Source organism: Lonchura striata, chromosome Z (assembly GCF_046129695.1).
Source record: "Lonchura striata isolate bLonStr1 chromosome Z, bLonStr1.mat, whole genome shotgun sequence".
NCBI lineage: Eukaryota > Metazoa > Chordata > Aves > Passeriformes > Estrildidae > Lonchura > Lonchura striata.
This window is the reverse complement of record NC_134642.1, coordinates 19,796,242-19,810,664: the sequence shown is the minus strand read 5'-3', so window position 1 is coordinate 19,810,664 and position 14,423 is coordinate 19,796,242. Positions and strand designations below refer to the sequence as shown.

Sequence of the window (14,423 nt, the reverse complement as noted above, 5' to 3'; positions counted from 1 at the left end):
TTTATGTGACATTTCTAACCATAGCTGTAATGTTCATTAATACCAGGTCTACTCCTTTGTTTATATCTGCATGCATATTCCAGTGAGATTCTGATATCCTCCCTAGTCAGCATTCTATCTACAATTTTGTGTGATATTCATGTCTGACAAGGCAGGGCTCTTTCAGACTCTGTGCTTGTACTACCAATGAAACAATTGATAGAGGGGGAGTGCACCCTACATGGTTTCAACACAAAAAAAGTATTTCCAGAAAGCAGGAACCTGTGGGAGATGTTTTCCACTTACCCTTTCTGTTTCATTTCTGCTTCCCTTTTTCCTTCTCCTCCTCCTTCCCCTTTTCCTTCCCTTTACTGTTACAGTCCCCCTTCCCCTTTGTCTCCTTCTTCCTTCTTCCTTATCTTTTCTTACTCTTTCATGTTGTCTGGTCTAGAGATGTGCTGAAGCATTAGATTGGTTTCCTGATTGGCAGCTGTTCTCTGTTTGTGATGGCTAAAATATTCTCTATGTACTTTAGCTGTCTGTTATAAAGCTATAAATCTTGGTTAAATTAGGTTTTACAAAGTGTGAGATATTTTTTAAAATTCTGGAGATGAAGACACCCTAAATATGCCAAAAGCTGTAACTATCACCAGTCAGCTCTTTCTGAATTCTTCAGAAAATTACATTCAGGGAGGGATATTTGAGAAACTATGCACCACTTCTCCTAACTTCACTGTTGGTGACTTTGTATTAATAAGATTTTAGTGGATACAGATGTCATGGCATTTATTCTGGATTTTGGCTACAGGACCATAAACTCACAGTTACCACAGCAGCTTAGCATCTATTTTTGTTTGTATGACATGTCATAAAAGGCAAGTTTTTTTAACTGAATAGTGACAGAAAACTGATGAAAAACTTACAGGCCATGAATTATATTCAGCCATAAGATACTTTTACTGGGAATACACAGATTTTTTTTTTTTTCAGTCATCCCTGAATTCTTCTGTTCTTGGGTACTTTGGTTTTCAAGATCTTTCCAGTGGTCTGAGTAGTCAGTTTTCAAACAGGACTTCCATTTTTCTTCAGAATTTAGGAATTCATATTATCTTGACTGTATTTCAGTGGTAACTATGTTGTTACCTTCAGGGAGGAACTTTGAGAGCTACTCGCTATATCTTATTTAATAAAATTCTTCACTGAGCTGAAGTACAGTGTGAAACACAAGCAAAACCAATACTTGAAACTCCTACTGGGGAAAAAAACAATGTAAGCTGGGAAAAAAAACAATGCAGTACTTCATATCTCAAGCAGAAAGGCAAATTTTTGTCAGCCAAAGCAGAGGAGACTTAGAATCATATTTTTCAGAAAATGGCTCTTCAGAGGAAGCAGAACCAAGGGCAACTCCAACACAGGGCAGGGCAGGGCAGGAAACGACCCTAACAGGTGCAGTTCACCCTCAAGGGAGCAGGATGACCAGGCCAGGTCCCTCATGGTGAGCACGGCTGGCCAGGATTCTCATTGAGACCAAGAGGTCAAGTCAGGGAGTTGAACCTGTGAGTCACAATCTGGAACAGCACAGTGCATCATCAGCTGCTGGTACAGCTGCAAGGGCTCCTGTACAAGGCGGGGGAGCGGGGGCATTACTCACAGCCTTTTCTCACAGCTGTAAACCAGGTCCAGGCAGCCTGTCTTGTCGAAGATGGCCTTGACTACAGGCAGTAAAACCCTTATGGTCTCTATGTATGTGTGTGTGTGTGCACACCAAGGGAGTTGCAAGGTCATCACAATAACTGTTAAATTTAGCCCAGCAATTACTATTGTCATTGTTGACATTGTACTGTTATCATTGTTACTAAACAAGAAATAAAACTTCTCTAAAGGATGACTCACCTCCACAGTTTCTTGAGAATAAAATTGAGCATTTGGTAGTCTCTAAGACTGTACAAAATCTTGTAGTGGTACCATCAGATTTACACAGAAAGGCAAAGGTAATTCTTGAAGTGATCTCAGTATGTTTAGTTTATATGGCAATGTCAAATTAAGCTTTGACTTGTGAAACATACCTGTCTGTCCTCACACTGCTGTTATTACCCATCTAGCATCTCTTTATCCCTTTTTCTTTTGCATTTCTACTGTTACTGCCGGTCTTTTGTTTCTCTATCCATTCTTTAAACTGTTCATTGCCAGGCACTTTGATAGACTTCTTATGTGACCTTGTACAAAGTGACATGATGATAAATTTGATAGTCAGAATTCATCACTAAAGTTAGATTTTTCATAAGCTTTGGCTTATACTTTCATTTATTGACAGATACATTTTATTTAATATTGTTTAATATAATTATTTAGCGTTACTGGTATTAGTGTAAACAAAGTAAAGCCCCCTTTCTGCAAGCATGTTTCATGTTCCCTAATGAAGTTTATGTTTATCACTTTCTTGGATGATATTAATACTTTGCAAAATATATTTTGTTCCACAGCTGAAAGATGCATCCATAAAAGTAAAGAGAGTAATGGTTGCACACAGCAGCCACAGAGTGGAGAAGCACCAACTAGCTTATGGCCAGAGGGCACCCACAAGAGTGGCTGCCCCTGAGTCTCTGCTGCGACATTTCCAGGTGACCGTGATTGCTGTGGTGTGGGGAGCACTGCAGAAACAATACATGAGGACCCTGAGGCAAAGGAAGAAGAGAAGGGTCACCTGGCTGAGTTTCCAAAGGAGTTCATTACCCTGAATAAACAACAGGAACAAGTGACACAGAAAATGGGTCCGACTAGCACTTTTAAAGAGGGGGTGGTAGAAAGGGTGGATACGACTCTCATTTAATCAGGGGATCTTATGGAAGGACTAGACCACTTAACATAACCAATAGGGATCATTCAGGGGAGGGAAGAAACCTTATAAACCAATGAACCATTGAGACAGGGCTAACAGAACAGAACGTTTAAGAACATGAAGGGAGTGACTCCAGTGATGGACAAGAGTAGGGGGCAGAACAACTGGGATTGACAGAAGCTTATAAGGGAATGAGGGGAGGAACAGGGAGAGTACCACACTGATGGGCAGGCAAGTGTGGGGAAAACTATGTAGTATAAACAACTTAGGAACAAACCATCTGAGGGAACAAAATGAGGAACATGGGAGAAACCATTATAACTGACTGACATAGAAATTCTAACTTTTATATTAAAACAATTGTAAAAACACCAACTACCACAGAGAGTTTTCTCATATGAGTTCATTAGAATGAAAATGGAAACTGAGTTGGGAAAATAAAATACCTAGACTGTGAAATAAATTATGGGCTTTAAAAAAATGTTTTCTCAAAAAAGATGACTTATGTATTCTATTTGATGTATAAGTCTATCACTAGAAGCATTTTATAAAATATTTTCCACCCCCAGCTACAACCCATGTGTGAGAACACAAGAAGTTCTTTCTGTCCTCTCACAGAATCTCTGTTCAGGCAGCATGAAAGGGTTTCCAATGCTCATTGAACCTCTTTTGAAATGGAAGATTTTACTTAGTAATAGGACTTTGGGTTTTGTATTTTCTCGGTGAAGATGTGTAACACTTAAAACACACCTAGCAAAGTAATAACCTGGTTACAGAAATTAATAGACTCTACTTCAGAGTTGTGTCTTTAAGAGACATTTTTGCATCTGACACTGTCAGATGTTTACTATTGGTAAAGAAGTGTCAGATGTTTACTATTGGTAAAGAAATAAATGCTTTTTGACAACCTACAAGAGATATGAAGAAAAGGTGGAGGCCACAGTTGGCTTTAAATAATTCAAAATCAAATTTGTAACAACAAAACAAAACAAAAATAAAGCAAAAAAGGCAAGCTTAAGAAATTATCCTTCACAACAAAATATGTCTGTTTACAGATAATACAGTCACTTAACAGGCATTTACAGTAAATAGAAGCATTGTCACCTACTGATTTTTCTTTTGATTCTATAACTGAGAAAACATAATTGTGAATTTTTCTATTGATGTTTCAAAAATGTTTCAAGGAAATAAGAAACTCTTTTACCATACTTGGTCATATTTGCCTTGTTTGTAAATAAATGTGTCTGCAAAATAAATGACACCATGCAGTTTGGGTGGAGCCTTGGGTTTTCTTTGTTTTTAATTGGGAACTTCAAATATGTTTTTCATATGAAATAAATATCTGATTTATAATAATTATTCAATTAATTCCACAAAATTCAAGCTTGCAGAGCATTGCAGTACAGAAGAGATTAAATTGTTCTAAAGAATAAAATAATTAAAAATTGTGTATCTTTTACACTTCAAAAAAGTGATAGATATTAACACAAAAAATTGTTTGCTGTTCAGGGGTTTTTTTATGTCTCATGAGTGCCAAGCAGATTGTTAACCAAGAGTCATTTTCCAGGTGATATTTGTGGTCTGTAAAAGAGACCATTTTCCCCACTCAGCTTTGTGTTTTCAAAACCCAGAGTAATCTGTTCCTTCCAAAGAAATATTCCTTCCAAACGACTGATGATTGGAGGCATCCATCAGCTTGTAAGTAATCGACAACTGAACATTTTAACAGAAGCAATGCATAAAGTGTCATTATAGATAAGCTGAACAATTCAGTAGTTTGTGCCACTAGTGATAATTAGCTATTACAGCTCAGTGGTGTGGTGAATTGTTCAGCTCCAAAAGGTATTTCACCAATACAATATTTGCAGATGCATATTTGTCATGTGTCCAAATCATTGTCTCACTTGTACCTCTGAAAAGGAGCAATGGCAGAAGTAAACCAGTGAAGAACCAATAGAGTGAACTTAAGAGCTAAGGAATCATCTGCATTTCAGATGGATTGCCACAATAATAAATTTTTCTAAATCCTAATTTTTTTTAAATCTCGCTTGCAGTGCTCTTCTCATAAATGGGAGAAGGGTGGTTGTGCCTATTCTTCCAGTAGAAAAAATAATCATTTTTCTTGAAGTGTGGTATGCACTGAATGATAAACGGACTGTATCTCTATGTCTGTTAGATGAAATTTTTTATGTGGTGTGTGAAAGAGGAATAATTTTGAGTATGAGCTACTCAACTACGTCAGTTAAAAAACTAAGCATAGAAGTATATTACAACTGTTAGAGCTAACTGTACTGCCTCTACCTGACTGAGAACAAATATTCAGATGGTTTTCCATCAAGTATGCAAACTAATCCATTGTCTTATTCCCTTTTTTTAACAGTAAGGATTTATGAGTGTAGAAGCAATAATAGAAATACCTCTTCTTTACAGATTTCTGTGTTTCCACTGTGAAAAGTATCATGCAGATTTAGAGAAATCATTGAAACACATCACATTGCTAAAATGTATGTGATTTCAAAGGGTGTTAAATACCAAAACCATTTATGTCCATTTCAAGATTTGTAGATTCTATCAAATCCCAGTGGCTTCCACAGAAAGAAAGAGTATGTTCATGGTATAAAACAGTAATATCAGTTCCTTGGGCCCTGTAGTGGTAACAGATTGTGCTTTGGAATGACAAAAAAATTTTGCAAGAAGCTGATCAATTTTCTGAGTTATTTCATAATTTATTACTGACTGTGCAACATAGAAATTATGAGGTACCCTATCACTCCTTATTGGGTGTGCTTCAATAGCTTATTGTGAAAAATAACAGCTTTCTATATAGAGTTTTAATACCTCTCAGGGAGGTTCTCGCACTCATGGTTCAAGAATCAGAGATTGGTTTGGAAGGGACCTTTAAGCTCCAATGTCCCCTGGCACAGACAATGACATCTTTCATGACAGCAGGTTGCACAAGACTCTATCCAATCTGGCCTTGAACACTTCCATCTTATTGGACTCAACTGATCCAGTGTCCAAACTTACTGTAAACAAAATTCTTCTTTATATCTGATCTACATCACCTCTTTTTCATTTTAAAACCATTACGCCTAGTCCTGTTATTAAGGGACTGGTAAAAATCCACTCCCCATCATTCTTGTAAGCTCCATTTTTATACTGAAAGGCCACATATCCTTTACATAATCAAACTCTGAACTTTAACTCTCTCATCCTTTATACACATGAGAGTTTTTCTAGCCCTTTGACCATTTTCAAGGCCCTCACCTGGTAAGGTTCTCCTGTGGTCACGGAGCGGTGGAATGCCGACTAGCAAGCTCCTGGTGTGACCAGAGGGACACACAAGAGTGGTCGCTTCTGGGCCTTTGCCAAGGCTGCACACTACAACAGGAAGACCACAAAGAAACCAAATTGAAGGAACGAAGGAGAAGCCACACATATGAGGTCCAAAGAAGATTTACTCCAAGGATGAGTCAGGGATGAATGCCAAAGAAATAGGGTCTGGCTAGGGTTTATAAAGGGAGTGGGTGTAAGGGTTGGAAACATGAGACAACCAATGGGAAATCACTAAGGGAGGAGTACAGTGCTTGTAGCAACCATTAGAGACAACACAGGGGAGGGATAAAGCCTCGTGAACAAACCAACTGTCTGGACAGGAGTGATTGACACTGAACATTCTGGAACCAAATGGGCGTGGGTTGGGTTGACTGACAGGAGGGGGAGACAACAAAATTTGGCTTGGCAGCAGTTTATATGGGAAGGAGGGGAGGAACAGGGAGATTGGCAACTTGAGGGACAGCCAGGTTGGTGTAAACAACTTGGGACACACCATCGTGAGGGAACAAAATGGGGGTACAAAGGATTAAAGCATTGCACTAACTAACATCCAATAACTAACTTTTATATTAAAACAACTGTTAAATACATAAAGAATGCACCACCACAACCTGAACCCTCTCTGACACATTCATGTGGTTTTTAGTGCTGAGAACCCCAGAGCTGGATGCATTAATCCAGGTGAGGTTTTATCAACACAGAGTAAAGAAGGAAAATCATCTCCTTCAACATACTGGCCACATGTTTTTTTCTGCAACTCAAGATGCCATTGGCTTTCTGGGCTGCAAATGTACTTCACTGCCTCATGTCCAATTTTTCTTTTGTCAATATCTCCAAGTCCTTTTCCATAGGGCTGCTTACAATCCATTCATACCCTAGGCTCCCTAGGCTGTCCTGATACTGGAGATTGTCTCAACCCACATGCAGAACCTTTCACTTGATCTTGTTCAGCTATCAAGCTGTTCATCCACTTCTAAAGTCTGTCAAGGTCACTCTGCATGTCATCCATCTAGTACATCAACTGCACTCCATCCTGGAAGTATGAAAGAATGGAAGAATGCAAATAGTCTCAGTTTATATTATTAATATAATTAATTATATTATTAATAAACAGCACTGGCCCAGGTGCAGACCCCTGAGGGACATATAACTGATCTCAATCAGGACATAGAGACTGCAAGACCTTGGATAGGGCCGTTCCATCAATTCCTTATCCATCTAACATTTCATCCATCAAACCCATATCTTTCCAACATAACGACAAAATGTGGGTGGCATCACTTCAAGTCCATATAGAGGATGTCTCTTTCCTTATTTGCCAGCCCCATCATTCTGCGTAGAAGGCCATCAGCTTACTCAGATATGATTTGTGTTGGTGAACCCATGTTAGCTATTTCTAATTACATTTCTGCCTTTCATGTGCTTGCCTGGCTTCCAGGTGGGTCTGTTCCATGATGTTATGAGGCATGGAGATGAGGATGACTAACCAGTAGTTTCCAAAGTCCCATTTTACACCCTTTATAATAACAAGTGTTGTCTTCTCTTTTCCAGGCACTGGGAATTCATCTGATTGCCATGACTTTTCAAATACAATGGAATGTTCCTATTCAGAAAAATTTTCTAAATTTCTGATATTCGTTCATGGTGTCAGTATTGGAAATCTAAAGGTAATTATGTACTGACTCTTCACAGAGAGAGAACCTACAAGTGTAACTGGAATATGCACTGTTCCTCCAGGTCCAAGCTTACTACTACACACTAGGTAGCTGTGCAGCTATTGTACACTGTATCCCTGTTCTTCATCTCCCTACAAGGCAGCTGCATACTTGAAGGAATAGGTGGGCTGCATAGCCATTTTTACCATTTTTTCATTGAAATATGGGTTGACAAAGCCAACAGGACAAAAAGAGCAATTTAGGCTTGAAATTAAGATTTCCATGATTCAGAATAATATTTACCTTGTGTTTTGTTGATTAAGGTTAAGCGAACAGTCCTCTGAATCATATTTTTTCCTTTTTCATCTCATTTGGATTAACCACTAGAAAATGACGAGGTAAAGAACAGATTTGTTGTAACAGTTTAATCTTCTGTGCAGCACCAATTGAGGCTGAAAAAATAATTTTAAAGTTCAGAAAAGTGTCCGTTTCTTAGAATTCAAAATATGTTGCAAATGTTGATTTTTCATTTTTTAGCATATTCTTGTCTTTAATACGCCCCTTTGGAATAGCTTAGATCTCCAGGTCAAAAGTTTTGTGGAAATGTATGATTTGAGGTTAATTTTTTCAGGAATGTCAGTTCAAAGTTCAATTAAACTCTTGAGGAATGACTAAGTATTTCAGTTCGCCCAGCTGGACTTGCTTTTATGTTGTGTTTTATGTTACAAATAGATTTAGATGGTATTTGTAAGTCATATGAAATTTTTAACAGGAAAGTTACTTGGAAATCTTCTTCCAAGAAAAACATTACTGCTTAACACAAAAGTTCTTCTGAATTTAGCAAGACGTGTCACATTAAATGGCAATAAAACAATAAATCTCAAAAAAATTTTCCTTGCTTTACTGTTGTACTTTTGCATTTATTTGTTTGACTACATTTATTAGGGCACAAGATTCAGTACAGCACTTACTCATGTTTGTGTAGTTACTAGCTGAGTCATACCACATTTCTTGTAAGTTTTTAAATAATGTTAATAATAGATAGGAAATGTGTTTGGTGCTAATATTGTGTCTTTTTTCTTAAAGAAAACAAAGACATTAGTCTTCTTTCTTTGCAAATATAGACACTTGCAAAGAATATCTGCAAAGATAGTACTTGGTATCAACGGGAAGTCTCCCAGGCTCTGAAGTTAAATTTATGCTTTCAGTCTGAACATTTCTCTTGGATGAATTTCTTCATTTCTCATGTGAGTCACATGGAACTGAAATAGTCCAAAGCATTTTAGCCAAAATGTGAAGAAGTGGAACTAAGGGCTGTGTGCTTATTAAACTAATAAATGATTTAGGCAATAAGAATCTAAATGTCAAAGGCTTTACCACAAACTAAAGAGGAGGGCTACCCCTCAATATCAATGAGTAAGGCTCTGATGTACTATGAAAAAGCAAAACTATTTCAGATTAACTTTTTTCAATATCTGTGTTCCCTTTTTGCTTATATAGAGTAAAATTCTAATTCAGGAAATCTGTTCCATGTAACTGACATCACTCAAAACCCATACTAGCCCACATTCAGTTTACTCAAGTGATTGATCTCTAGCATCCTGCCACTTGGCCAGTTTCTAAGGAACATATTACTGGGAAAACATCTGTGCTAGTTCTTTTTGTGTGAGTCAGCATATGTTGGGCAATGAAGCATAAAATTTGCAAATAGTATCCTTAATTTTAACACACAATTTTAAACTACACTGCTTGTATCGTCTTTCTTTCCTCTGCCCCAACCTGTGAAAGTATTTGGTTGCATTTTGCAGCTCAAATTCAGAGGACAAAAATGAAAACCAAATATTTAACTTTGAGCAACCGTTCTCTGTTACTAAAATTGTCTGGAAGAATATATGAATATATAAAGGTGACTTAAACCTTAGCAGGAAAAATGTACTGTATCCAGACAGTATAATTAGTTTCTTGAAGCCTTGCCTCTAGTTTTACACTTGATCAGTTATTTCTTCAATGAAGTAATATTCTGCATGGTTAAACAAGGTCTTTAAAGCAATTACCAAAGGTTAATTGTACCAAATAAGCATATCTAATATTATACTAATGCCACAATATGTGGTGAATACCAGTTTTACCCAGCATATGTATTTAATTGGCGTATCTATTTGTCTAAGTATTTCTGAATTCAACCTCCTGAATATCTGCAGCTGAATAGTTTAATATTTTTGTAATAATTATTTTCGTCCATTATTTTTTATTAGCAAGTATTCAGTTTCTTTTTATCCTGCACAAATCTTAACACATCTGTTAATCTACAAATTTATTTCTACAATAAAATAGCACAGGTGATCTGGCTATTATATCTTCACATCTTAATTTATTTCTACAATAAAATAGCACAGGTGATCTGGCTATTATATCTTCACATCTCTAGAATATATATTTTTTTAAAAATGTAGCTAACATGCCTATTAATTTCCGAGATGGAACTAGATAGGCTCAGTGAACTAAATTTCACCATATTTAAGCTGGAACATTTAAGCATCCTTTAGCATGTGCTTGCTCTTTTGTATTTTTTTTTAACCTTAATATGAGAAATATAGATAGAAGCAGAGAATGAGAAGTTAATTTAAAAAAAAAAATAAAAATTTAAATACTGGACATGAGAAGATGTTTTTTGTAATAAGATCGGAAGAGATAGAGAAAACAGAGAAGGCAGGAAAATGAAAGAAATTTTCCTTTAAATGAATTTTGATTTAACAGATGATGAAAAGGACAAAATAAATGTTACAAAGAATTATTTTCAGAATATAATGTGTGATGTAGTGAAATCAGAAAAGTATTTTCATAATTTTTGAGAAGCACATTTGCAGTTCATGACGGGTGTGATGACGATCTTTGACATATAGTATCAACATGAATGCACTGCTATCAGCAGCACTTTAAAATGCCTCTATTTTTACTAGGAAAACCAAGGTTAATAAGTCACCAGCAACTGTTCATAATGAAAGTTGTGAACCAAAGAGTCATTGGACTTTTTTGACAGTTCTGTTACCTGACTCTATTCTGACCAGACTGATAGATCCATAAGGATTTCTAGACCCTCTTTCATCCATGATTTGTGATTGCTGGAAAGGCACCACCAACAAAAACAATTCCATAGAAATTGCGAATTTAAACAGGAACTTCTACAAATGAGATTTTGTAATAGATTTTCACCTGGCACCAAGTGTGTTTAAGCCCACTATGTGTCTTTACTTATTTAAAATGTAGATTAGATGTTTTAGATTAAGGTACTTGTGAAATTAATGTGATTTTTTTAACTGTATTGCTTAGTAGTAGTGGTACAGGGCATGAGAATGAGAGGCAGTAGGAACCAACTAAGACACTTATGCCGGATGTGAGGAAAAAATTAAAAAATGTAGAAATGTCTCTGGCAGCCTTATCTGTCAAAAGTTTTCTTTGCTTAACTACTCAGATGTTTTTAACTAATCTGCTAATTCTAAAGATTATGATGGTATGCTTTTAATCACATTTTCTGAAAAAAATTAATACTTATTCTTTGAAGCTAGTTTATTTAAAAATATAATTTACTTAATTTACTTTATATGTCTAAAAAAAAAACTTAAATTCAAAAGTACTTATCTATTTGTGATTTTTTAAATCACAAAAATGTAATAAATGATATTTTATATTAATTTTACCATCTTTTTTATTCTGTTTGATTCCATTCTAAAATATGTAAACATGCTTACACTCTCTTTTGTCATAAAAGAAGTGACTGTCTCAAAAGTACTAAGCATCCTGTGTCTTTTGTATTTTACAATGTTATAACCAAATTGGTGAGATATGGATGTGACAAGTTAATAATAGCATGAATGACTAACTTCTGAGTCAATGTAAAGGTCTGTGAGTAGTTCATGTTGATAGAAAGAGTTAATACAGAGGAAGGTAGGATTGCAGGGGATCCTGGACAGGCTGGAGAAGTGGGTAGTCAGGAACCCCACAAGGTCCACCAAAACTGAATGGAAAGCCTGATACCTGGGATGAATAAAGCCTTGCAGCTGGACAGGGTAGGGCTGACCAGTCAGAAGGAGTTCTGCAACAAAGGATCTGGTGCCTCAGGTTGGACAGGAGGCAGCAATGCCCCCAGGAAACAAAGTAGCCCCTTGCTTGCTGAAAAGGATAATTCCCTGTTGTCTTTTACCTCAGAGGTATCTGTATATATAGCTGTAGCTGAGTGCTGTGCCCTCTTCACGTGGGGAAGACACAGATCCACTAGTGGAGAATATATTTGGTACATAATCCAAGCTGTTAGGCCTTTATCTGAAATAGAAATTTGCAAGTGAAATTTCACTACGGGTATAGTGTGGTGAAAATCTGAAATTTTCAGATCACCAACTGGGTCACCAACCCCAGTCCCTGCTTGAAGCAGGTCCAATGATAGCAGGTGGCTTAGGGTAATGATCAGTGCATCTCTGAGTATTGTCATTTTTAATCACCTCCAGAGTTCCCTTTCCAAAATTAAGCCAGAATTTCTCATGTTCCAGTTTTTATTTATTTGTTTGTTTGTTTGATCATGATTGTTGGTACTGTTGTGATGGGATAGATTAGTATCTTTTTTGTCTTCCACTTTTTTTCTTTTATTTTTGCCAAGAAGATTTCACAGCTGTAAATAGTTTGAACTGTGGCAATAATGCTACTCATGATAAACACAACCACAAGAGCCTCTGAAAATAATAACAAGTCAATGCTAGAGGAAAGCAAGGAGGATTGTTAGGATATTGCCTCCAGCATCTAATGCCCCAGGAATCCATTTACAATTGGAATCCACTCCATCACTTATGTTTTAGCGTTTATTAGGAACTTGAAGATCAATTCATCAAATGCAGTGTGCTGCTGCATAAAAAAGAAAAGAGGACACTGCTCGAGGTTCTCAGCTTTATTATAGTGGGACATCAGCACTTAAATGCCTGCAATATAATCTGAGCCTTGTAATTAGTAATCATTCATTACAAGCTGAAAACACCATATAGAGCACTTACAGCCCCAAAGGACTTAATTCTTAACTGCAGCTAGTGTTGTTTTATGATTCCAATAACTAAAATCTATTGACTGTGATTTTATTATGGTTTGTAAAGAAAGAAATTGAGTGTCTCTTCCATTTTCTTCTAGCCTCAGGCAATTGCTGTCTGTTTTATTTTCTGTTACCACTGAAACTGAAAATCTGGAGAGAATTACATTTCTTTGTATTAGATGGCCAATGGAAATTAGCAATGTGCAAGGAATTGATGATATTAAATTAACATATTTAAACTTGAGTATCAAGCTATAGTGCCCTGTTCATTAATAAACTTAAAACCATATGGTTGCTTTTGTTTTTGGTGTCAGCTTAGTTGGGTGGGCACAACATAATATACACTTATTGATTCTTAAAAGGTCTTCATTCACACTTGAGCCAAAGCAGCTGGTAGAGGGCTAAAGAGCATTCAAGTCACCCAAATCTCTAGATATTGCTTTCTGCTGTACCATCTGTATCCTATTAAATATTCTTGACTTTTGCCAAGTTTGGCCAATTTATATGTTAAATCAGTTGCTGAAAACAGGATCCAAGATGCTTGTGCAGGGAAAAAAACCCTAGTATTAAATTGCAAAGTCTTATACATTAATCATCTGTTTTGGAAAATTCCAATTCAACTTCTGCTGCACAAATAATGGCAATAAGATGTCAGATTTCTTAGTCTTGGAGACAAAAATAGGAGGGCATGTGTAATTTCAATACATTTTATTTCTGGAGAAGGGTATCATCTTCAGACCTGAGAGAGGATGTCATCCAATTTCTTGCTGGAAAAGCCAAAACCCACCAGTTCTGTGAAGCAACTGCCGAATCACTGGCATATGCTTTTTCATCCAATATGTGCTGTAATCAAATGAGTCCTAAACTGTTTAAGTACTGATATTTCAACACCTCATAATCAACTCATAATCATAAGTATTGAAGTAATCCTCAGTGTCATACATTTAATGTTACTATTTGATGATGATAATCTCTATGCATGCCAGGATTTTAGTCTTCTATTAGTTTAATTTATTTAATTAGGAGGTCAAAAGTCTCATCTCTGGATAAGAATTTTTTCCCATAAATTGAACACCTGGTGCATTTTTTCACCATCTACTGATTTCAGGTCAGCCATCCCACTATGAGAAGGTGAGATCTGACCATCTCACTAAAATCTACTAAAAGTGCTTTCTTTTTGCCTTATATTTTTTAAAGGGATGTTGCTTTTGTTTTTATAAAGATCTTTTCATTCCTGACAAAAAGAGAAAAAGAATCTTAAAAAATCACTGTATCTGATTTAGTATCCCTTTGCTCTTCCTCTATCCAATTTTACTTTTTATACATTTTAAGTTCTGCCGTCTCAGACATTTGCACTCTCACTGCAGGATTTTTATATATATTGCCAACAGTAAGATCTTGCCAAATTTCTGATAAAAGAGTCCCATTCTTCTTCCTCAGTGCAGTAATACCATAAAGCATGATGTTTTTGCCATTTCTCATTCTTATCTTGAATGAATGTGCATTCATTTCAATAACAATGCCTCTGTACTCAGATTTGATT

General features: G+C 36.3%; 1 long non-coding RNA gene across 2 annotated transcripts in view; it reads left to right on the top strand.

Moving 5' to 3' along the window:
- The window catches only part of LOC110468041 (uncharacterized), a 69,991-nt gene that overhangs the window by 16,186 nt on the left and 39,382 nt on the right, over positions 1-14,423 (top strand). The window contains exon 3 of one of the 2 annotated variants that reach the window (XR_004149317.2): positions 7,706-7,821. This is a non-coding gene — a long non-coding RNA (uncharacterized LOC110468041). Of the gene's footprint in view, positions 1-7,705; positions 7,875-14,423 lie in introns of those variants that run through there. The other variant, XR_002464979.3, reaches the window with a different exon arrangement.